The following is a 26,084-nucleotide window of genomic DNA, read 5'->3' on the forward strand; positions in this document are numbered from 1 at the left end:
GAAAATCACCCCCTGTTGAGAACCACTGAATCTAATAGCAAGTCCTGAAAGCTGAAATTCCAAAGTTTATCCTGAATCTGAATGTCTCCCACAGAATCCATCATGTGAACTAGATCTAAGCCCCAGCTTCTCTCACTTGGACCACCACAGTCATTTTCCATTGCATCCTGTCAGTCCATCCTCTGCTCTGTAGGCAGTGTGATATTTTTAAAACTGCAATCAAGTTATGTCCTTTATCTTCTTAAAAACTTCCAATGGTTTCTTGCTACATTGGAAAGTGCTCACTCTACCACCACCTAGAACCAACCTCCTGCCATCCATGATTCTCTAGTTTCACTGGTTTCACCCTGTGTTAATTTTTGGTGTGATTACATTCATCATCTCTATTTGAAATTATGTTACTTGTTCATTTTTCACCTGTCTCACCTGCTGTGCTGTAAGCTCCATGACAGGAAATATCATATCCATATTATTTACTGCAATATTCCCATGGGCTAGGGCAGTCACCTGGCACATAGTAGGTACTTAATGAGTATTTGCTGGATGAATAAATTATTAAATGTTAGAAATAATAATAAATGTTATCTGTTTGCAGGAGAGCATATTGTTTACTTAAAATAATATCTTGTTTTTATATTACCAAATCTATTCAAAATAATCCAAAGTTTTCTTATCTCACCTCGAATTAAAGCATAAGCTGTTTCAATCACCTGCAAGACCCACCCTGAGCTGGACAACTACTACCATCCTGACATGATTTTCTAACCCTCCCATGCCACACACTTCACTCTAGCCATATGCAGATCTTCTTTTGTTCCTAAACGTGCTACATTCCCATTTCAGAACCTTGCATCTGCTACTTCCCAAGCCTGAATGTTGTGCCCCAGATATCCTAGAATTCATTCTTTCATGTCCTCCAGGTTTCTGGTCAAGCATCTTCTTGTCATAAGGACTGCCATCAATTACTTTATAGACAGTAATAAGAAAGAAAAAGCAACTCCTGGCTACTGTCAGCTTGGAGCTGCCCTGGCTCTAGTGGCTAGGTATGGCATTCCCCTTTTGAATATAAACAATTTTATACAACAACAACATTTGACCAATTTTCTCTGTAATATGATGGATCAAGACAAAAACAAGACAGCTCTGTAATTGTGTCTGAGCAGAGAAAAATGAATGAAACACTCAAATATTTTCCTTGTTCCTGCTAATATGAGTGACTGCTTTATCTTTATCAATTTTAGCTTCAGTACACTTTGTTCCTTCCGTCTTCCACATAAAATTATTAATATTAAGGTCCATGCATGGTGGTGCACATCTGTAATCCCAGCTACTCAGGAGGCTGAAGCAGGAGTTCGAGGTGGCAGTATAAAATGATTGCACTTGTGAATGGCCACTGTCCTCCAGCATGGGCAACAACAAGACCCTGTCTTTACAAAATAAAAATAAATAAGTTTTAAAAAGATAATTAAGGCAACCATAGAATTGCTTTGACTCTCTGACAGTACTCAATCAAGAGCAAAACCACACTTCCTTGAAACATCCCCCAAATTCACCTCATACAAACTCAAATCCAATAATAAGCCCCTGTTAACAACCTATTACTGTGACATCTCACAGTTCCCCATAGTGTAATGATGAAAGGACCTAATAAACTCAACTTTGTTCAAATACAAGTTTGTTTACAGTGGAGTTGTTTGGAGGACATTGGCGATAGCAACCCCCAACTCCAATGAGCACTTAACATGGCCTTAAGTAAGATGATCATATATCTCAGTTTTCTGGGGAGAGTCCAAGATTACACCTCTTGATTATGTATGTCATTTGGTTACTGACAGCTCTCATCCTCAAAAATGTCCCAGTTTGAAAGATAAATTGGCCGTACCTTTAATCTGCACTATTTTTTTCAGTGGCATCAATCACCATCTGGTACATCAAACTTTTTTTATTTGTTCTACCTCTCTCTTTTTTTCGCTCTCTGTATCCTCCCTTTCCTCCTATTCCTCTACTAAAATATGAAAGCACGAAGTACAGCAACTTTATCTATTTCTTTTTATTGTACTGTCCCCATCACCTATAATACTTCTTGGAACAGAGAAGTCTCCCTGCAAATGTCTGTTGAATGACTCAACTAATGAATAGTTACAACATAACACTACAAGAGATCTTTGAGTTCGGAAAACATTTTGAAAAATCATTCAAACCCCCAAATCAGTCATTTTTCTATATACTAACATGTAGAAACTGACATTAAAATACAGTATCATTTATGATTGCTCCAAATAAAGTGAGTTACTTAGATATACCCTTAACAAAATATGTATAGAATCTGTATGCTGAAAATTACAGTGTTAATTTAAAAAATCAAAGGAGACAAAAAATAGAATATCATGGGTTAAAAGACTCAACATAACAAAAAATCTCAATTCTCCCCATGTTGATCTATAGGTTTAATACAACTCCTATCAAAATCTCAGCAAGGCTTTTTATAGACATAGACAAGCTTATTATAAAATTTATGGGGGAAGGCATAGCTCTAGAATAACTGAAACAATCTTGACAAATAAGAATAAAGTGGTAGGAATCACTCTACCTGATATGAAGACTTATTGTAAAGCTATAGTAATTAAAGTAATGTGATATTGATGGAAGGATAAACACACAGATTCTGAGAACATAATAGAGAACCCACAAATAAATCCACACAAATAGCCCCAACTAATTTTTTACAAAGATGTAAAAGTAACTTCACGGAAAGAAGAAAGACTTTCACCAAATGGTAGGGAAGCAAGTGGACTTTCATCAGCTAAAAAAATAAACAAATAAATAACCTAAATCTAAATCTCATATTTTATTCAAAAATTCACTCAAAATGAAATATGTGCCTCACTGTAAAATGTATAGGTGTAAAACTTTTAGAGAAAAATAAGAGAAAGGGTCTAAGACCTAGAGCTATGAAAAGGGTTCTTTGACTTGACACAAAAAGCACAATCCATAAAAGAAAATAATTAATAAATTGGACCCCATCAAAATTATCAACTTTTGTTCAGTGAAAGATCCTGTTAAGAGAATAAAAAGACAAGTTACAGACTGGGAGGAAATATTTGTAAACCAAATATCTGACAGTGGACTAGTATCTATAATATATAAAGATCTTTCAAAACAATGTAAACAAAATCTAGTTAGAAAATGAGCAAAAGACAGGAAAAACACATTTCACTGAAGTGGATGTAAGATGGCAAGTAAGCACATGAAAAGATGTTTAACTTCATTCAGCCATTAGGAAAATGCAAATTAAAACACAATACAATATCTAATAGCTATCACTATATATCTATCAGATAGGCTAAAATAAAATTTAGTGACAATACCAAATGCTGACAAAAATGTGAAAAAACTGGATCACTCATATAATGCTGATGGGAATGTAAAATATTATACCTACTATGGAAAATAATCTGACAGTTTCTTACAAAAACGTGATCCTAAGACCCAGCAATTGTGTTCTTCTACATCAAGGAAATGAAAACTTACGTGCCCACAAAAACCTACAAACAATGTCCATTATGGATTTATTTGTAATAACCAAATACAGGAAGTGCCCCAGATGCTCTTGATGGATGAGTGGTTAAACAGTTTGGTACATCATGTCATGGGATACCACTCTGCGATTAAAACAAAGTATAAGCTATTGATACATGCAAATTCAGATGCATGTCCAGGCTGGGATGAAATCTTCCAGGCTGACGCAGCCCGAGCACGCAACAGAGCTTTATGAATTAGTAGGGCTGGATTTTAATCCTGACTGTCCTCTTGGTTGAGCACTCAATGGTAAGACATACTCCTAGCAAAAAAGGGCATACAATTTACCCTGGATATTATTTGTGTAAAACACTTGTGGCCCATTTGACTTGAATAAAATTTAAGTCAAAATTCATTTAAGCCTTTTTAAAAACAGAAATGTGAGAGAGGTTTTGTTTTATTTGTTGTTGTTTTATGTGTTTGTTTGTTGCTAAAGTTTGATTCTCAGCAACACGTAAAATCAGCTGGTGTTAGACATATATTCAGAAAACCACAAAGGCTCTGAAAATTTCGCATGAAATTTTCCCTTTAATCACTAAGCATTTTTTTTTAATCTCACACCACTGGAGTTCTCATGAAAGCTTTTAGTCTGAATGCTACTCACACCTTGCTTAGAGAGAAAACAAAAAATGATTTTCACAACATTTCTTCTTCAATTCTATGGTTAAGTGCTGAACTGATGACCTAGAGTCAATACCAAATTCATAATTGATAAAAGAAAAAAATACAACTTTTTTTTTTGTAATTAGTAGTGATGTATCTGTTGATGAGGGATTGTACGCAGCTATGTGTTCATTCAAGTATGGGAAAAATAAAGACTGTTTTCTTAAGCCAAGGGAGCCACTATTAAAACCCAGGAATATCTTTGAAGGCCTATCCAAGTTATTTAAAGTCAATAAACTTAATTGGAAATAATATTATCAGAATGTTCATTGACATTACTCCATAAATTCTGAGTTTCTGATCAATATTGTTGGTAAAATTCCATGAAGAAAACAATATTGTGAGGGAATTCTCTGCATTTTCATCCACACACACTGACTTCCAAACTCTGCACAGCGTGTGAAACACCAGCTTATTTGCCTCCCTTGATACAGATCTAACCACTATTCACAGAGTTCTATTTATAGACATAGAATATATCTGTATCGAAATATTTCATTCCGGCCGGGCGCGGTGGCTCACGCCTGTAATCCCAGCACTTTGGAAGGCCGAGGCGGGCGGATCACAAGGTCAGGAGATCGAGACCACGGTGAAACCCCGTCTCTACTAAAAAAATACAAAAATTAGCCAGGCGTGATGGAGGGCGCCTGTAGTCTCAGCTACTGAGGAGGCTGAGGCAGGAGAATGGCATGAACCCGGGAAGCGGAGCTTGCAGTGAGCCGAGATCGTGCCACTGCACTCCAGCCTGGGCGACAGAGCAAGACTCCGTCTCAATTAAAAAAAAAAAAAAAAAAAGGAATATTTCATTCCATGTAAAAATTGTTACGGGAAAATATGATTGATTAGATCTGGAAGATAAGAACTGAGTTGTATGCATTATTAAAACAAGAGGAAAAGTTCAATCAACTAACGTAAAAAGTAATTTTCAGAAGCTTGGCAAATTTTCTAGGATATTTGAAGTTTTAATGTACTAATAGAGGGAGCAAACATCAATATCATTGTTACATTGCTTAAAAGGATTGATGTATATTCTGAAGTTATGATTAAGATTAAGATTAAAGACTTAACAATCAAAGAAATCTAGGTTCAAGTTTAGATTCTGTTATTTGCTTGATGTGTGACCTTGGGCAAGTTACTTAATCTCTGGAAACTTCAGTTACTAAACCTTACTATGCCTCAACTCTAAAATGAAGATAATGTTAACTCTTTATTCAGTTGTTTTGAGAATTAAATTAGAAAATTCAAAGATGTTAAAATTCTGTATCTTTTAAAACTAATGCAAAATGCTTAGCACAATGGCCACATGGCAAGTATTTAATTAAGACATTATTTTTATTAGTATTGTCCAAAACTCACTATTATCATGAAAATTTATGCTAATGTAGCTGTCCATCTTCTGTGTTAAATCTTTTCAAGGAGAACATTATATCATATTTAATTTTCTGTAAGTTAAAATCAGGCAATAGTTTCCCACTATGATGCTGAAATTTCCAATTTTGAATTTAAAATGGAGCCACATTCTTAATGATTTTCAATCTTTTCCAGACTCTAAGAAGTTATGAAATTAACTTTGACTTGATCATCTTAGATAATTTCTAGAACATCACTATAGAGATATTTTTAACCCCTGAAACATGGGATATATAAAGTCACTATTTCATTTTCAGAAATATTAGTTTCTCTTTTTACAACAAGCTTAACACTGAAAGTGATCCATAATCTGCTCAAACTTCAATACTTCCTTGGATCAAAAGCTTGTGACAAGCAAGCAAATCCAAAGCTCAAACTCATATCCCACGGTAAAGTCAAGAAGTATATCTTTTGATGTAATTTTTTTACCATTACCTTAGTCTTAAAGTCATGTTATTTCTGTTTTTCTAAATTTTACATAAGAGGAAGACATATTTTATTTACACAAAGTAATACAGATTTTAAAAGCTGAGAAAACTTATCTGAACCTATGAATGTGGTGATAATCCACAAAAACCTGTATCTGTTTATTCTAACAATATCCTTCTCCTAACTATGCTATATGTAGTTTTTGGCCTGTGAGTTTTCAAAGCTGAAAGCACAGGCAACACAATGAGTATTTTATATCAGAAAATGAAGTCTCCCCAAGTTCTATATGCTTAAATACTAAGAACAAACTTGACATTAGTCAAATATAGTCCCCAACCATATTCACAACACCTGGAAAATATTAAACTGATAAGGCATTGAAAACCAAAATACATATATATTTGTGTATATGTATATATTCTTTAAGGACTTTTCCCAGATACATACCTTTTTATGTCAATGCCATCTCTATTAAATGTAGAGCTGCTGTATTTCTCAAATCATATTTTCCAAATCAAAACCATTTGGTAACAGATATTTCTATTCACTCTGGAGGACAATTCCATTAGGCCTATTTTCCTGGCAATGACCTAGAATTTACAAGTCTGAATACAACTTAAGATCTAAATATTTGTAAATCACTCCCGTATTGTGAACAATTCTTGTTATACCAGATTTTTCCATGATTACATGAACCATTAATATGTGTATTTCAACCAAGAGAAAGCTGTAGAATTCTATGTGCTACATTCTGGAGGTATTTTTACAATATAACGTGTGTCTGTGTTTTGCTAGTCATGAATTCTTCAACAGAGTAATTACTGCAAATTGACTGTACTGATATTAGCATCAAGGGACACATTCATAAAACACACGTCAGCACTTTTACAGAAGTCACACATTTGTTAGCACAGCAAATCCAAGGACAGCAGAATGGAAAATTTATTTATAGGTGAGAGCCCAGGAAAACCTATTGTGAACACATAAAGCATCTTGAATAACTATTAAGGGGCATTATTTTATTTAAAAAAATTATTCAAGACCATATTTTACACAAATTAAAGAGGGCTTTTAGAATAATTCAAGGACAAGCTTTTCATATGCTATCAAAGCAAACAAGGGTTATGTGGATATTTTGAGTCATTTCATATGCATTTAGGAATAACCCAAGATATGCATAATCCTTAAAAATCATTATCTCAAATATTATTCACAAGGTCATCTTTTGATGAACAGCAACAAGCAGGATTACAGTTCTCTTTGAATTTTAGTTTGCAAAGGAAAATTGTCACATTCAGAAATGAAATTAGATTCCTCCAGCAGCTCATACAGGGACATAATTAGTAGTACAAAGACCGAGACAAATTACACCCCAATGGCAGTATTGGGTTTCATATTGGACTACCAAGGGTTATATTATTGATGAGAATAGTTGCTGCCTCACAATTTGGGTAATCCCAAAGTTGCCTTTAACTCTGTTCATCTTTTAAGAAATTTTTGCCAACTCATCATCAACACACATATGCTGCACACACACACACAAATTTATCCCTAAGTACCTAGTTATAGAAAACCACCACAGCCCATCAAGATCTCTAATTATGGTCCAACTTTTATATGTTCCCATCAAATGGTATCAATTTGTAGTTCCATTTTTTCAGAATTTCACTTTTTACTGCATGGTATTATAACCGTGATAATCGGTTAATCTATTACTTAAATCAATTAATGGGTTACTTTGCCAAGCAACCACAACTTCTAATATGTACCCTAATGGGAAATATCTACCTATAATATAGGTATTATTGTTACTATTCCCATTTGATATGAGAAAACTGAAAGACTCAGAGAACTAACATGCAAATCCAGGTGCTGATTCAAAAATCCCATGTACTTTCATCAATTACATCATTCTTCCCAAAGGGAGTATTGAGACATTACTAGGTGTTTTGTTCAGCTAAACCAGGGAAATTCTGGGCTAAATAAAGATTAACAGATTTCTTCACCACTGGAATTCCTAGATCTGATGTGTTGTACAAAGCAAGAAGGGTATAATATTTATAATACTTCCGAAAACTGTTAACATGTGGTTGCCCTTTCTCTCCCTGCTCAGACTATCACGTAGGACTAGTATTTTCCTAAACATACTTTGGAAAAAAAACACATTAAAGTTTATGGTTCTTTCCCATATTCATTAATTTATTGTATTTAAAGGACCTGTACATTTTTGTAACCCTGTGTCCTTCAACTCAGCAAAATTTCTCTATTTTCTTGCAATATTCTTTTTTTTGAGACTCCATCTCACTCTGTCACCCGGGCTGGAGTGCAGTGGCGCGATCTCGGCTCACTGCAAGCTCTGCCTCCCGGGTTCATGCCATTCTCCATTTGTTATCTTTGTTTGATCCCCTTATTTTCTATATCTTTTGGAGATTCTTATTATATATCTATCTTTTCTCTCATCTTTTTTATTGTGTTAATATTTTTGTCATCATCTACAGATTTCTTGCATTTGTCATTAATGTTGCTAAGTCAATTTGAGGGAAGAATCTAACTTTTTGCTTACTACCCCAAGATTTCTTTAAATTTCTTATTGTGGTAAAATATATATAACAAATAACATTTTAGCATTTCATCCAATTATAAGTGTACAGTATATGGCATTAAATACATTCAGATGGTTGTGCAAGCATCTACCATCATACATCCACAGAATTTTTTCATCTTCTTCAACTGAAACTCTGTACCTGTTGACCACTAACTCTGTTCCTCCTTCTCCCAAACCCATGGCAACCACCATTCTACTTTCTGTCTCTATGATTTTGACTACTCAAGGTATCTCATATAAGTGCAGTTGTATTTGTCCTTTGGTGAATGACTTGTTTCACTTAGCATAATGTTCTTATGATTCATCAATGTCATAGTATGTGTCAGAATTTCCTTCCTTTTGAAGGCTGAATAATATTCCATTGTATGCATATACCACATTTTGTTTATCACCCATCTGCTGATGGACATTTTGGTTGGTTTCACCTTTTGGCTATTGTGAATAATACTGTTATGAACATGGTGTACAAATATCTGTTTGAATCCCTACTTTCAAACCTTTTGGCTGTATACCTAGAAATGAAATTGCTGGATCAATGGCAATCCTATGTTTAATTTTTTGAGGAACTACCATACTGGTTTTCACAGCAGCTATATTTTACAGTTTCACTAGCAATGCACAAGCATTCCAGCTTCTCCACATCTTCTCAAACACTTCTTATTTTTTGCTTTTTTTCTCTCTAATAACTATCCAAGAAGTCACTTGCATTGTAAGAGGTGATTTGAATATTGAGTGCTAGACCTGTGAGGGCACATACTGGTTTATCACACACTCATGGGCACCTGGAGAGTAGGGAATACATAGTGGTTGCATAGCAATAAACATAGTAAATTTTTGTTGTACAGTATCATAAGAGATAACATTAAATTCAATAAGAGAGCCTAGAATGAAAGGATACACTGGCATTTTGTCTTGTGGGTAAGTAGGAGCCATTGTGAATTTGGAAAAAGTTAATTAGGCTAAAACACAGGTATTTGCAGAATTGTTTCTGGAAGTAAGCCCACTTAGGAAATGGCAAGATAAGTCATGATTTTATGAGAGAATAAAGCAGGTACATCAACCCAAGAGGGTTTGTAAAATGAGAGGCAGGATGTGATAAAAGAGGGAGAAGTAAAAGGTGACGCTAAGTTTAGTGTCTTGGATAAGCATCAAGCAATAGTGCCAGTGACTGAATTTTTAAAACGTGATTCTAAAAACAGAGTGTTTGTTCTTTCTACTCTTCTACTCTTATTCTTAGACAAATTAATTCAGTGCTGCTTCCTTTGTCTACTCATTTTACTTCTGCTGATGCCCTTTCTCAATGTTTTATTTGGACCAGAATATGTTCTTTGTTTCCACAAATCATCAGGCCATTTTGACTTTATCACTGACCCATCCTATGACACTCTACTTCCTCCATGAACCTTACCAAGTTTCTTTTCCTACCCCTTGTTTTCTTAACCAGGGTCTCCAATGGCAACACCCTGTTTGGGCAACCCACAACTACAAAATGCAACTGAATGATTTATTCAGTACTTGTGCCCTTGATCTTATGTCCTATCTACGTCTTTCTGCATTTGCTTAGCATACATCTTATAGCATCTGATAGGGCTTGGCTGTGTCCCCACCCAAATCTCACCTTGAATTGTAGTTCCCCTGATTCCCACGAGTTATGGGAGGGAACCAGTGGGAGGTCACTGAATCATGGGGGCAAGTTTTTCCTGTGTTATTTTTGTGATAGTTAATAAGTATCATGAGATCTGATAGTTTTATAAGGGAGAGTTCCCCTGCAAATGCTCTCTTGGCTGCCACCATGTAAGACGTGACTTTGCTCCTCCTTCACCTTTTGCCATGATTGTGAGGCCTTCCTGGCCATTTGGAACTGTGTGTCCATTAAACCTCTTTTTCTTTATAAATTACCCAGTTCCAGGTATTTCTTCATAGCAGTATTAAAATGGACTAATACAGTATCCAACCTGATGGTCTATGACAAAATTATGTGTAACAGGTTGTGCCCTTTCCTTAAGTTTCACACCTGAAAATATAGCTTGTAGTCTCATTGGCTCACCTGAAAATCATCAATGGTAGAAATGATGTCTTAATTTTGTGCATAATCCAGGCATATATAAATGAAATAATTCAACACATATTTTAAGGACAAATATCTGAGTTTAAAATTCAACATTTTCAGCAAGCTAATATCAAGATCTGAGTACATATGATTTTCTTGAGTGTCACATTAAGGTAGAGATATATGAATCCCAGAAAGTTTCCCAACCTCATTTTAAGAAAAAGTTAAGTTGGCCTTTCCTATCACTGTGGATCAGAATTGCTCACAAGAAACAAAATTTACCAACACTTGATTTTTACCTCATTTTATACCTCTGAGCTCCTCTCACCAGCTAACTATGGGTTAGCACATACTATGTACCAGGCACTCTGTTATGAACTTTATGTGTACTATTATATTTAATTTTTTTGCAACTTCTGGAAGCGGCTTTTATTATCCTCAGTTTATAGACAGGAAAACTGAGGCTTAGTGAAGAAAATTTACTTACTCTAAATAAATTGCTAAGAAGTGGCAGAGCTGCTTACTTAATCTCAAAAAAAAAAAAAGAAAAAAATAAAAGGAAAAAGGAAATGAGGCATAGTCTTCTAAGAAAGAGTTTGGTTTCTGACACATTGAGTGCTGATGCTGGACATCTAATGGTTTTCCTTATTTTAGCCAGAAATAAAATGGTAGATGAAGAGGAGAAGAGTGAAACATAAGAATGCAAAAGTTTAAAAGGCAGTGAAGCCTTGGGTCTGAAGTCCCATGCTGTGGCCTGAAGTTCCCATTCAGACCTTCTTTGCTTGGCTAGCTCAAGCTGGGGAGCGACTAAAGAGTACTCCACACAGAGCATGGTTCCTTCACATTTGCCAGACACAGAAGTTGCCCAATCAGCGGTTTCCTGTCAAATGTTGGATTTGAATCTCAAACAGCCTTCAGAATTTGACATGTCTGTTGCATAATGCTTTCGGGCATTGAAAGCTGATAGCTGACTGAGTCTCAGTTACAGATGTGAGAACTGGTTTGCTCAAGACCTCATAGCTAGCAAGTGGCCACACTGTATCTAAACTCACAAAGCACTTCCTACTATATCATGCCGGTTCACAGAGGTAGTCTTCACTTCTAATGATAGCCACTTACCTGCTTCATAAGCAGTTACTTCCATTAACTGGAAGTAACTCTGTTTCTATTAAGCCCCAGGATCCCCATTAGTCACGCAGTTACATAAATTGAGGCTCTGAAGGAATAATTATCTTTCCTAATATCACACGGTTACTTAGAAGCTAAGCCACATCTGGTGTAATCCTAATGAATAATGTCTTTAAAGTCCAACTGGCCTAGGCTCAGATTCCATCTTGCCATTGAACTAGGAGTGTGACCTTGGGCAAGTTATGCAACCTCTCTAATCATCTGTTTTGTCATCTGTAAAGTGGAAACAATAGTATTATTTGTCTTATGGACATATTTTAAGAATTAATGGTAAGAGCAGATGTTATATAACACTGTGCTTTACAACAAGCTTCTAAGGTTGATAGAAAATTATGTTCTTATTAGATAAGGGTACAAAGCAGAGATAACTCATCTAACATCCCATAATGCTAAGTGGGGAGTTCACATCCAACCCAGACTACCTGGCTCAAAAGCCTGTGACCATGGTCTCACTGTAATATAATGTAAAGTACTTAGCACAGGAACTGAAATACATTAAAACCTCAATCCAGAGCTCCTTCTCTTATACCATGCTTATCCCTCCCTACTTGTAAAAATGTCCAAAGAATGGCATTCCATAATATTCTGCAAAGTGGCACTTCCAGATTGCTCAGTCTCCAGTTAATTGTAATTCACTGTAGAAATTCCACTCTCCTGGAAGGCAATAAACAATGATAGAAAAAGCCTTCATTCATCCCTCCTCCGTCCCGAACACCTAGATTTTAGGATGTTCAGGGAAGATGAGTTCTCCAGGATGTAAATAAAAATTTATTAGAAAGCAAATTGTATGCGATGGCAAAGATCCAAGTTCTGAGCTATCCACAGTCTAAATTGAGAAAAGTACTTGTAGAAAAACAATTTAAAGGGAAAAAATGTTTAAATAGTGCATTAAAAAAAATTGTGTTTGGTTTCTGAGGATAATGTTAATGGTATTCTGAAGTTATAAAGTGTTATCTTCCCTGCCTCCTCTCTAAGTTTTGTGATTACCTTTATATTTCAATTGAGTTCCTCTATCAAATTACAAAATAGCTTACCTTCAAGTTACTTGTTTTCAATATCCAATACTATGTTATTTGGCAATGATTCTTCTCTAGTTTGGAATATAATGGAAACATAACTGTAGATAGGGGTTAGTGCAAAACTAGAAAAAAGATTCTCCCAAGTGGAGGTGCTGAGGAAATTATTATATAACTCAGTGACTTCTGTGATAAGTGGCTGATCGAGCTATCCTTCATCTTTCAAGATTAATTTTGTTTTTCAAGATTAGCTTGTTAAAAGAGGAATATATTCAAGTTGGAGTAATTTTTTTTTAAGTCAATGTAATTGATAAAGACCAATCAGGTCACCAAATGGCACTCTCTTGTTAGCTTTAGTATATGGCTTTAGTATACAGGCAAGACTTACAAAATGATTCCAAATTTGATTTTGCATTCTTATAGATAGTCTTAAAACAAAGTGAATAATTACTATCTAATTCATATCTTCTTTTCCTTCAGGCACAAATAGTAGGCAACTTTTCATTTCTCCGACATTGTCAGTCCAACCTAAATTCTACCCGAACTGAAATCTTCATTCTTTTCTTTTTGATAGCATAATTGCTTCCATGGCAACACCAAATGTGAGTATTCTCTGCTGCAGGTAAAAATGATCATAACGTATTGATAAACCACCTTAAGATTCAATTTTTATGTAAATGACCTTATAATAGAAGACAGAGAGAGGAGAAATAGAAGCAAATAAAGTGGCATCCAAAAAGCAGAAGTGCTGGGAATAAAATGTTTTTCAGTAGTTTCAGTGATGTTTAAAGAAGGATCAAACTGAGAGAAAATTTCAGATAATCATACATATTTACCATTAATGAAGAACATTTCTTTAAAATATACCAAAGAGGCCGGGCGCGGTGGCTCACACCTGTAATCCCAGCACTTTGGGAGGCCGAGACGGGCGGACCACGAGGTCAGGAGATCGAGACCATCCTGGCTAACCTGGTGAAAGCCCGTCTCTACTAAAAATACAAAAAACTAGCTGGGTGTGGTGGTGGGCGCCTGTGGTCCCAGCTACTTGGGAGGCTGAGGCAGGAGAATGGTGTGAGCCCGGGAGGCGGAGCTTGCAGTGATCTGAGATCCGGCCACTGCACTCCAGCCTGGGCGACAGAGCGAGACTCCGTCTCAAAAAATATATATATATATATATATTTATATATATATGTGTGTGTGTGTATATATATATATGTGTATATATATATACACACACCAAAGAACAAAGGAAAAGGATTCCCTGTTCTAGAAGTACAATCTATTGGTTCTGTTTTTATGACCCTTTGCAAATTCATTAGGGACAAAGTTAGATATATAGATTAAAGACAAGGAGTGATTCCAGAGCTTGTCTTCAATGCTGGAAATGTTGGGTGAATCTTTAGACAGAACTTTCTAGACAGTGTTCACAAATTTAAATTTAAAGAATAAAGTTTGAGCCCAGAAAATCGAAGGGGCTATTCCCTGAACATACTATCTCCATTCACTCTCAACTCTTATCAAAATTCTCTATCTCCTGAAAACCCAGCAGCTGCTGGAAACAGCAGGTAAGACATTCGTAGATGATATAAACAAAAGAGTTGTGAACTTCCTTTCTGTGGGACCTGACTAAAGCTCAGAGGACAATACTGATGAGCCCTAAGGCAAGGAACTGAAAGAGGACTATTATAGTGGAGGCTTACTTGCTGAGATTCTTAAAGCCCTGGAGGGGATTGGTGGGTCTACAATGTTCCTAATGAGATTCAGGGTCTCTAATCTCTAAAGAGTTGAAGATAAAAATAAAGATAAAGAGGTAGACTGAATTTTCCGCTCCTGCCTTCAGATTGGGAGAACATAAGGAGACTGAAGAGCTAGAAGTTTCTTCCTTGTATCTTGGAAGAAGACTGACAACCTGCATCACTGAACACACCAGCTGCCTTCTACCACCTAAGGTATATCTCAAGAAAAATAGAAAATATAAATAACCATAATTATGAATAAACGAGATTATTATAGATTCTACAAGTCTTAAAAAGATAATAAGGGCATATTTTAAAAAGCAATGCCAATCAATTTGATAGAACTGGCAAATTCTCTCAATAACACAAATTATTAAGACTTATAGGAAAAAACTAGATAATCTTAATATTAATTACTATCTTAATATTCATTATTAATTGTTAAATAATTAAATTCACAATTTAAAACCTCCCACAAGGAAAAGTCTAAGCTCAGGTAACTTCACTGGTGAATTCTGTCAAACAGTTAGTAAGAAATAATACAACTCTTTCAGAAAATAGTGGAGAAGGGAATTTTAACATATTCTATGAGGTCAAGATAACCCTTATCAAAATCTTGCAATGACGTTATAAAAAAGAAGACGTGAAATCAATATCCCTAATAAACTTAGACCTATAAATCCTTAGCAAAATATTAATAACTCAAACCCAGAAATATATAATAAAGTCAATCCATCACAACCAATCAGAGTTTATTTCAGGAGCATAAAATTGGCTTAACATTTGAAAATCTATCATTATAATTCACCTCATTGAAATAATAAAGGATAAAATAAAATTATATGATCATTGGAATAGATATAGAAAAATCTTTTCACCAATCATTCATAATTACAAAGAAAAAGCTCTCAGCAATTTTCTGAACCAGATAAGTAATTGACTACGAAAAGGAAACAAACAAGAAACACCAAAACCTTATGGCTCATAGCACACTTAATGATGCAATATTGAATAATACATGCTTTGCCCTTCTAAGATCAGGAGCAAGATGAGGATATTCATTCTTACCACTTCAATATTGGACTGGGATTTTAGCAAGTGCAATAAGGCAAGAAAAGGAATAAAAGGCATTAAGAACGAAAAGGAAGAAGTAAAATAAATCTACAGATGGCATCATTTAGTACATTCTAAGACATCTACAAAGCAAATATTAGAACAAATAAGTGAATATATCAAGGTTGCAGGATACAAGCTCAAAACATAAAATCAGTGTACTTTCTATATACTAGTACAAACAATTGGAAAATCAAATTAACTAAACAATACCATACACAAAAACATCAAAATATATAAAATACCAAGGGAAAATCTAATGAAATGTTTGTAAAATCTGTACATGGAATACTAAAAAACATTGTTGATAGGCATTAAAGATTTAAGTAAATGAAGAGTTATAACATATTCAAAGATTAGACGATTCAATTCTGTTGACATAAATAATCTCCCTAAATTGATCTACAGATTTAACACATGTCAATTGAAAATCTAAACAGGCATACTGAAGAAATTGACAAGCTGATTCTAAAATATATTTTAAAATCCAAAATATATAGAATAGCTATAACAAGTTTTAAAAAAGAACAAAGTTGGAGAATTTAAAACTAATGTTAAAACTTTTTATGAAGTGAATGTTAAGATGGTGCCATGCTGATGTAAAGATAGAAAAATAGATCAATGGAACAGAATAGAAAGTTCAAATATAGAATTACACATAGATAGATGACTGGTTTCACCAAAGGCATCAAAGAATTTCAATGAAGGAAGGGAATGTCTTTTCACCAAATAGTGCTGGAACAACTGGATATCCATATAGAAAAGAAATGAATCATGACATTTATCTCACCATACACACACACACAAAAATCAGTTTGAGGGGTATTACATATCTAAAAGTAAAAGCTAAAATTATAAATTTTCTTGGAAAAACAAAAAAAACACACATGAGAGTGTCTTCATAAACTTGAAGTAGGCAAAGATTTTTTACACAGTAAATGGAGAGCACTAACCATAAAAAAATTATAAATTGAAATTCATGAAAATTAAAACCTTCTGCAAATCAAAAGACATTGGTGAGAAAATGAATAGACAAACAGCAGACTAGTAAAATGTGTTTACTATGCATATATCTGACAAAGGACAAATACCCAGAATATATTAAAAAAAAAAAAAACTCCTGAAAACCAATCAAAATCTGCAATACCAAATGCTGATGAAGATGCAGAGCAATAGAAACTCTCATTCACTGCTGTTGGAAATGTGAAATGCACAGCTGGGTTCGAAAGTAACTTAATATTTTCTTATAAATTTAAACCTATATTTACCATGGAAACAAGCAATCTCATTTCTATTTTCGCAAGTGAACTGAAAACTTATGTTCATACAAAAACGTGCCCACCAATGTTTATGGCAGCTTCATTCAAATATCAAAAAACTGGAAACAACCAAGATTTCATTCAACAGGTGAATGTATAAACAAACTATGGTATAGCTATACAATGGGTTACTACTCAGGTGATTTGTGCAACAACGCGGATGAACCTTAAGTATATTTTGCCAGGGAAAAGAAGGCAGACCAAAAGAATACATATGTAAGATTCAATCATATGACATTATGAAAAGGGCAAAACTATAGGAAAGGAGAACAGATCAGTAGTTTCCGGGAATTGGGAGATGAAAAAGAAGACAACGAAGGAGCTACATACAGGAATTTGTAGAGTGATTGAACTATTCTGTATGGCACAGAGGTGGTAGATTCATAACTCTATGCACTTGTCAAATTCCCATTGAACTGTACAGTACAAAAAGTAAACTCTGCAAACTTATAAAAATTAACCAGGATGTCAGGGGTTGACAGGATAGCATGTGGACTGTAACAAACAAGTCTTACAAATGTTTGAATTACATCACTGAAAGGTAAAAAAGTTTTTGACTTAACTTTGGGAAACTGATTTTACTGGATACTATAAGTACAAAGACAAAATTCTGTGCACACAAACACTAACTTGAGTTGGTAAATTTGTTTCTCACAGGGGTAGGAGTTAGCAAATTTGAAACTATTTGTATACTAGAATTGAACAAATAAGTAAATAAACTGTAGATAATGGAAGCCAGGATTTTCACTGTAAGAGAAAAAATGTTATAAATAAGCAATAGGTGAGGGCAATTAGAATCCGTGACACTGGATTGGGATAATCAATACAAACATGAATGCATACATATTTTAAAATATTACAGATAAGGAGATACAAAAAAGTAGATATTTGTATGTAAATGGGTTAGTAAACATTCATACATTCCCTTGTTCTGTCCAAAGATAAAGAAATATTAATGTAAAGATAAAAAATAGATCAATGAAACAGAATAGAGAGTTCAAATACAAACTTACATAGACAGATGACTGGTTTCAACAAAGACATCAAAGAATTTCAGTTGAGGAAGGAAATGTCTTTTCAACAAATGGTGCTGGAACAACTAGACATTAGAATGACTTGAACTACAGAGACTGACAGCACAAAATATTGGCATGCATGTGAAGCAACCAGAACTTTCAAGCCCTCTGGTGTTACTGTAAAATGATAAAAACACCTTCAAAAAAACAAACAGTTATTTATAAAGTTAAATATATGCTTACATTAGGATTCAACAACTCCATTCTTCATATTGAATTATGAGAAATCAATAAATAAGGCCACAAAAAACTTGTACAAAACAGTAACTGCATTCACACTAGAAAAAAAAAAAATGGAAACAACATAAATGTCCATCAATGAGGGAGAGTATAAACAAATTTTGGTATATAGATACAATAGAATACCACTCAGCAATAAAAAGTATTGAATTACTGAGCGATTTTAAAACATGAACTTCCAGTTTCTATTCTTGGCACATATGAAACTTGGAAGTCACTACTCCATTCTAACCAGTAAAAAGCTGAACAAACTAAAAATATCAACAACTCTTTTTAGATCCATCAAAGAATTGAGATCATGGAACAAACCAATTCCCCCTAAATTGGAGAGAACAACAGGAGAATACAAAGAAGGGCAACTCACTGGATCAGAAACCACCAAGGAAACCATGTAGGGAAACCTGAAATGTAATTGATGAATTCCTGAAGACATAGTGTAGCCAAGCCCAAGAGATACAACTTGCAAAGGGACCCAGTTACTGGAGGTCCCCACAGTTTTGTGAAGGGAGTCACAACAGTGAATACTGTTGTGAGTATCCGGGGCTCACAACAGTGAATACTGGGAGAAATTCCCTCATGCTTCAGACAGGGAAAAGGTAAATAGGGAATCATATTGAAATATATCAGAGCATTCTATTCTTACTAGGGAAGATCTGCCTTCAGGAGAAATTATTTAACCAGAGCCTACCTGCTGGGGTTTTATCAGAGTCAAACTCATCTGGGATGGGAAATATTCAACTCCAGTCCCCTCTATCCTTCCACATGGAAGAAGAGGAGTAAGCAACTCCAGACCTCTAGACATCCTGTGCCACCTAATGGGGTGGGTAGTTACTGAGGTCCTGAGAAGCAGGTGTGAAGTTCACGGCCACAGTTGGAAGCACAGGCTCACTAAAAGACTGAAATGGAATCATGGCAATGTAAAATACTTCTCCTCCACTCATACCTTACCACCACATTACTAAAAGCCTATTTACAACAGCTATTTGTACCCAGTACATTATGTCTGGCTTTCAAGAAAAAAATCACATACAAAAAGGCCAAAAAAAAAAAAATTAAAAAATAAACACAGTTAAAAGAGACAGAGTGAGCATCAGAATCAAACTCAAGTATTGCAGGGATGCTGAAATGATCAAATTGGGAATTTGAACAACTATGACTAATATGCTGAGGACTCTAATTGATGAAGTAGACACCATGTAAGAACAGAGGCAATGTAAGCAGAGAGATGAAAATTTTTAGAAAGAACCACAAAAAAAAGAAAGAAAGAAAAGAAAAGAAACTGCTAGAGATCAAAACCACTGTGACAGAAGTGAAGAATGCCTTTGACTGGATTATTAATAGACTGGACATGTCTGAGGAAGGAATTTCTGAGCTTGAGAGTATGTTAATAAAAACCTAGAAAACCAAAAAGTTAAGATAAAAAAAAAAAAAAGTCTTAAAAGCAGAACAGAAAATTCAAGAATTGTGGGACGACTGCAAAAAGTGTAACCTACATATAATGGGAATACTGGAAGAATAAAGAAAGAAAGGAAATGGAGACATATATGAAACAATAATGACAGAGAATTTCTTCAAACTAATGGAATCGCAGAGAACACCATTCAAGATAAATGTCAAAAAAACCTAGACCTAGGCATATTATTTTCAAACTACAAAAAAATTAAGGTAAAGAAAAAATTCTTAGAGCGGATAGAGGGAGAAAGAACACCTTACCTACAGAGGAGCAAAAATAATAATTATATCCAACTTCTCGAAAACCGTGCAAACAAGAAGAAAGTGGAGTGAAATATTTAAAATACTGAGAGAAAAAACCCCTACCAACCTCAATTTCATACCCTGGGAAATTATTCTTCAAAGGTAAAAGAGAAATATTTTTCTGACAAACAAAAATTGAAGAAATCTGTTGTTAGTTGGCCTTCCTTGCAAGTGTTAAAAGAAGTTTCATAGAGAGAAGAGAAATGATATGGATCAGAAACTAGAATCTACTTACAGAAAGGCAGAGTTTAAGTGAAAGAATAAGTGAAGGTAAAATTATTTTTAAATTTTTTACTGTTTTTTGTTTTTGTTTTGAGACAGGATCTCACTCTGTCACCCAGGCTGGAGTACAGTGGCTTGATCACAGCTCACTGCAGCCTTGAACTACTGAGCCCAACCGATTCTCCACCTCTGCCTTCCTAGTAGCTGGGACCACAGACATGTGCCACCATACCCACCTAATTTTTAAACATTTTTTGTAGACACAAGGTCTCCCTATGCTGCCCAGGCTGGTTTCAAATTCCTGGGCTCAAGTGATCCTCCTGCCTCTGCCTCCCGATGTGCTAGGATTATAGGCATGAACCACTGTACCTGTCCAAAAAAAAAAAAATCCTTAATTGATCTAACAGATAACAGTTTGTTCCAAATAATAATAGCATCAATATACTGTACTTGATTGTGTATGCTTACATGCAATTGAAATGATTGACAGTAATGATACAAAAACAGGAGGGAAAATTTAGAATAATGTTTTATTATTATAAGGTACTGGCACTACCAGTGAAGTAGTATAATGTTATTTGAAAGTTGACTTGGATTAACTGTAAACATATATTGGAAACTCTAGGACAAGCATTTTGAAAAGTACAATAAGAAATGTAATAAGAAATGTAATAAAAGAATCCAAAAGAATTAACAAAGTAACTCCTGGAACTACTGAACAATCATAGCAAGGTTGCAGAATATAAGTTAATACACAAAAATCAATTGGCGTCCTATATACCAGTAATGAACAAGTGGAATTTGAAATTAAAAACACAATGCAGGTTGAATATCCTTTATTTTAAATCCTTGGACTGAAATATTTAGGATTTCATATTGTTTCAGATTTTGTAGAATTTGCATTATGCCAACTCAGCACCCTAATCCAAAATTAAGAAGCAAGCATCTTGGTGCTCAAAACGTTTTGGATTTTAGAACATTTTGGATTTCAGCTTTTCAGATTAGGGTTACTCAACCTGTACTATTTGTATTAGCACCACAAAATATTTAGGTATAAGCCTAAAACACAGTATGAGATATCTAGGAAGAAAATGGCAAAACTTGTGAAAGAAATCAAAATCCTAAATAAATGGAAAGATATTTCCTGTTCATGGCTAGGAAGACTTGATATTGTCAAGATGTCAGTCCTTCACAGCTTCTTAATTTATAGATTCAATGCCATTCTGACCAAAATCCCAGCAAATTATTATGTGGCTATCAACAAACTGATACTACAGTTTATATGGCGATGCAAAAGACCTAGAATAGTCAACATAATATTGCAGGGAAAAAAGTCAGAGGACTGATAATACCTCACTTCAAGACTTACTATAAAGCTACAGTAATCAAGACAATGTGGAGAAAGAATAGACAAATCAATCAATGGAACAGGAAAGAAAGCCCAGAAACAGACCCCTACAAATATGGTCAACTGTTCTTTGACAATGAAGCAAAGGAAATACAATGGAGAAAAAAAAAAGTCTTTTCAACAAATGATGCTGGACAACTGAGTATCCGCATGTAAAAAAAAATGAATCTGGATACAGATCTCACATCCTTCATAAAAACCCAAAAAATCACAGAACTGAATGTAAAACACAAAACTACAAAACTTGTAAAGGATAACACAAGAGGCCAGATGTAGTCACTCATGCCTATAATCCCAGCACTTTGGGAGGCTGAGGTGGACAGATCACTTGAGCCCAGGAGTTTGAGGTCAGCCTGGGCAACATGACAAAACCCAGTCTCTACAAAAAAAAAAAAAAAAATACAAAAATTAGCTTGATATGGTGGTGAACACATGTAGTCCCAGCTACTCAGGAGGCTGAGATGGGAGGATCACTTGAGCCTGGGAGGTCAAGGCTGCAGTGATCCATGATCACACCACTGCACTCCAGCCTGGGTCACAGAGTGAAACTCTGCCTCAAAAAAATATATATACAGATAACAGAAAATTTGTTATTATTATAATTAAAACACTAAGCAGGCTGGCTGTGGCTTTGGTGACGACTTTTTAGATACAATTCCAAAGGCACAATCCATAATAGAAAGTATTTATAAACAATAAAGTTTATTCAATTAAAATTTTCTGCTTGGCAAAAGGGACTGTCAAGAGAAGGGAAAGACAGGCCACAAGCTGGGAGAAAATATTTGCAATGGACATATCTGATAAAGGACTGTATTCCAAAACATAAAAAGAACTCTTAAAACTCAGCAATGAGAAAACAAACAACCCAATTAAAAAATGGGTCAAAGACCATAACAGACACCTCATCAAAGAAGATATACAAATGACAAATAAGCTTATGAAAAGATGCTTCACATCACATGTCATCAGGAAAATGCAAATTAAGATAATGATAAGATACTACTTCTTAGAATGGCCCAAATCCAGAACACTGACAGCACCAAATGCTGGCAAGGATGTGAAATAATAAGAACTCTTGCTCATTTCTGGCGTGAAAAACTGTACAGCCACTTTGGAAGACAGTTTGGCAATTTCTCACAAAGCTAAACATACTCCTACCATATGATCCAGTAATTGTGCTCCTTCTTATTATCCAAAAGAATCAAAATCATGTCCAAACAAAAACCTACACAGAGGTTTATAAAGGTTTTATTTGTTATTGTCAAAACTTGCAAGCAACCAAGATGTCCTTCATGAGGTGAATGGAAATACAGTGTGGAATCATACAGTCTGGAGTTTATTTAGATTGGCTTCTCTCACTTAATGATATTACATTAAGTTTTATATTAATAATCATATTAAATGCCAGTAATTTAATTTTAAAAATAATATTCTGTTACTGAAATTTAAATATATTCAAATATATTAAATATATCAAATATTTATATTTACATGTTATATATTTTAATCTATTTGATATATTTTGATATATTTATATTTAAATATCTAAGTATATTCTGTTATTTATATAAATATCTAAATAACAGTATATTATTCAGCACTAAGGAGAAATGAGCCATCAAGCCATGAAAAGACATGAGTGACACAGAAATAAATATCACTAAGTGAAAGAAACCAATCCAAATAGACTATATACTATGTGATTCCAAGAATATGACATCTCGAAAAGGCAAAACTATGGGGATAGGAAAAAGATCAGAGGTTGCCATGGGGTCGGGGAGGGAGGGATGAATAGATGAAATACAGAGAATTTTTAGGGCAGTGAAAATGAAACTCCTCTGTATGATTACTATGCTGGTGGATTTTGTTCACAGTCGTAGGATGTACAACACCAAAAGTGAACCCTAATTTAAATTATCAACTCTGGGAGATAATGATGTACCAATGTAGGTTTGTCAATTTTAAATAAACTCTGGTGGCAGGGGTAAGGGGTATGTGGGAAATTTCTGTACCCTTCAGTTGATTTTGCTGTGAACTTAAAACTGTTCTACAAAAAACGAGCCTGTTTTTAAAACTAAGTGAATTTCAAAAACATTATTCTAAATGAAATAAAGCTTACATTTGAATGAATTATTACATTATTCAATTTATATGAAATTCAAACTCAGCAAGATCTGTCTATGGTATAGAGAAATCAGAACAATGTTGCCTAGGAGGGGGAAGGGATTTCCTAGAAAATGTCATGAGTGAACTCTTTGAGGTGGTGAAAATTTTCTTTATCTTAAGGGGGTACAAGTCACATCATAAATGCATTTATCAAAACTGAACTATACATTTGTGATTTGTGCATTTCACTGAATATAATAGGTCAAACATGAAAATTTTGGGCCGGGCGCGGTGGCTCAAGCCTGTAATCCCAGCACTTTGGGAGGCCGAGACGGGCGGATCACGAGGTCAGGAGATCGAGACCATCCTGGCTAACACGGTGAAACCCCGTCTCTACTAAAAAAATACAAAAAAAAAAAAAAAAAAAAAAAACCTAGCCGGGCAAAGTGGCGGGTGCCTGTAGTCCCAGCTACTCGGGAGGCTGAGGCAGGAGAATGGCGTGAACCCGAGAGGAGGAGCTTGCAGTGAGCTGAGATCCGGCCACTGCACTCCAGCCTGGGTGACAGAGCAAGACTCCATCTCAAAAAAAAAAAAAAGAAAAAAAAAAAGAAAATTTTATTCAAAGAAATATGCATAGTTTTTAAATGTCTCTGTATTAAAGAGGAAGAACTAAAAGTAATTTAGGTTAGTAGACTTCATAAGAATTAAAATGACAATGACAAAACAAGAGAAAACAGAAAGAGGAAATTAGGAAAGATGATGCTAAGATTAAAAGTACAAGTATTTTGTAAAAAATAATAATAATAAAATTGAGACAGAATCCCAAAAGTTATTCTTTTATTTTTTTATTTTTTATTTTTTATCTTTTTTGAGATGGAGTTTTGCCCTTGTTGCCCAGGCTGGAATGTAATGGCATAATCTCAGCTCACTGCAACCTCCGCCTCCCGGGTTCAAGCGATTCTCCTGCCTCAGCCTCCTGAGTAGCTGGGATTACAGACCCGCCACCACACCTGGCTGATTTTTGTATTTTTAGTAGAGACCGGGGTTTCACCTCATTGGCCAGGCTGGTCTCAAACTCTTGACCTCAGGTGATTCACCCACCTCAGCCTCCCAAAGTGCTGGGATTACAGGCAGGAGCCATCATGCCCAGCCCAAGCTATTTTTAAAAAACATTAAATTAGATAAATATGTTACTCCTAGTTCCAAAAAAAAAGAAAAAAATATTAATATTTTTAGGAATGAGAAATGAGACAATCACACACAACCCCAGAAAGAATTAAAATAATATAAAGATATATTGTGAACATATCTATGGCATTTAACTTGAAATGCTAGCAGGAAAGGATCACATTTAGTGAAATTAAAAGTTATCAATGTAAACCAAAGAAATTTTGTTGGCCGATTTCTACAGAAGTGACTGGAAGACAAGTAAGAGCCATCAGATATTCTCATAGATGAGGTCTATCAAACCTCCTTTTAAAAAATGAAATTTATTCTATCTATACTACAGAAAATATGGAAAGCTTCCCAATATTATATAAATCTAGCATAACTTAAGTATCAACATGATTGAAATAGATCAATCACATGTAGGAATGTACATGTGAATATTTTAAATAAAATATTAACAAATAGAACCCAGCTGTATGTCAACAGAAAACCCCAAACTGACCAAGTAGGGTTCACTCTGGGTGTGCAAGAAGAGGTTCAAATTAGCATCCACATAATTTAGTATTTCAGCAAATTCAAGAATATCTCATGTGATCACATTAACAGATGTTGGAATGACATTTGATAATATTTAACAGCTAATCCCAATAAAAATGTTTAGGTAAGACAGAAAAGTTAATAATGGAAATATTTCCAATATTTACGAAAACCACAAGTCAATGTATTCTCAACATCAAAACAATAGAAAGAATCCAGTAAAACCCAGGAATCAAACAGAAAGCTTGTTATCACTATATTTATTCAATATTAATTTGTAAACTCCAATGAAAACAATGAGATGAGGAAATGTGTTGTAAGAAATATTGTAAATGAAGAGATAAAATTATCTCTGGGAGATGCACCCAAGATGGCCGAATAGGAACAGCTCCAGCCTCCAGCTCCCAGCATGAGTGACACAGAAGACGGGTGATTTCTGCATTTTCAACTGAGGTACCGGGT

The 26,084-nt window shown here is 34.8% G+C and overlaps 1 protein-coding gene and 1 long non-coding RNA gene across 2 annotated transcripts in view; both read right to left on the bottom strand.

Moving 5' to 3' along the window:
- Nucleotides 1-26,084, bottom strand: part of KCNK2 (potassium two pore domain channel subfamily K member 2) — a 231,229-nt gene that overhangs the window by 176,756 nt on the left and 28,389 nt on the right. The gene's annotated exons all lie outside the window — the stretch shown is intronic.
- On the bottom strand, nucleotides 1,199-13,851 carry LOC108582313. The gene is made up of 2 exons (XR_001895600.2): nucleotides 12,959-13,851; nucleotides 1,199-1,427 (listed from the first exon to the last, which is right to left on the bottom strand). It is a non-coding gene; the product is annotated as an uncharacterized LOC108582313 (long non-coding RNA).

The sequence above is a fragment of the Papio anubis genome, chromosome 1, assembly GCF_008728515.1.
Source record: "Papio anubis isolate 15944 chromosome 1, Panubis1.0, whole genome shotgun sequence".
Taxonomy (NCBI): domain Eukaryota; kingdom Metazoa; phylum Chordata; class Mammalia; order Primates; family Cercopithecidae; genus Papio; species Papio anubis.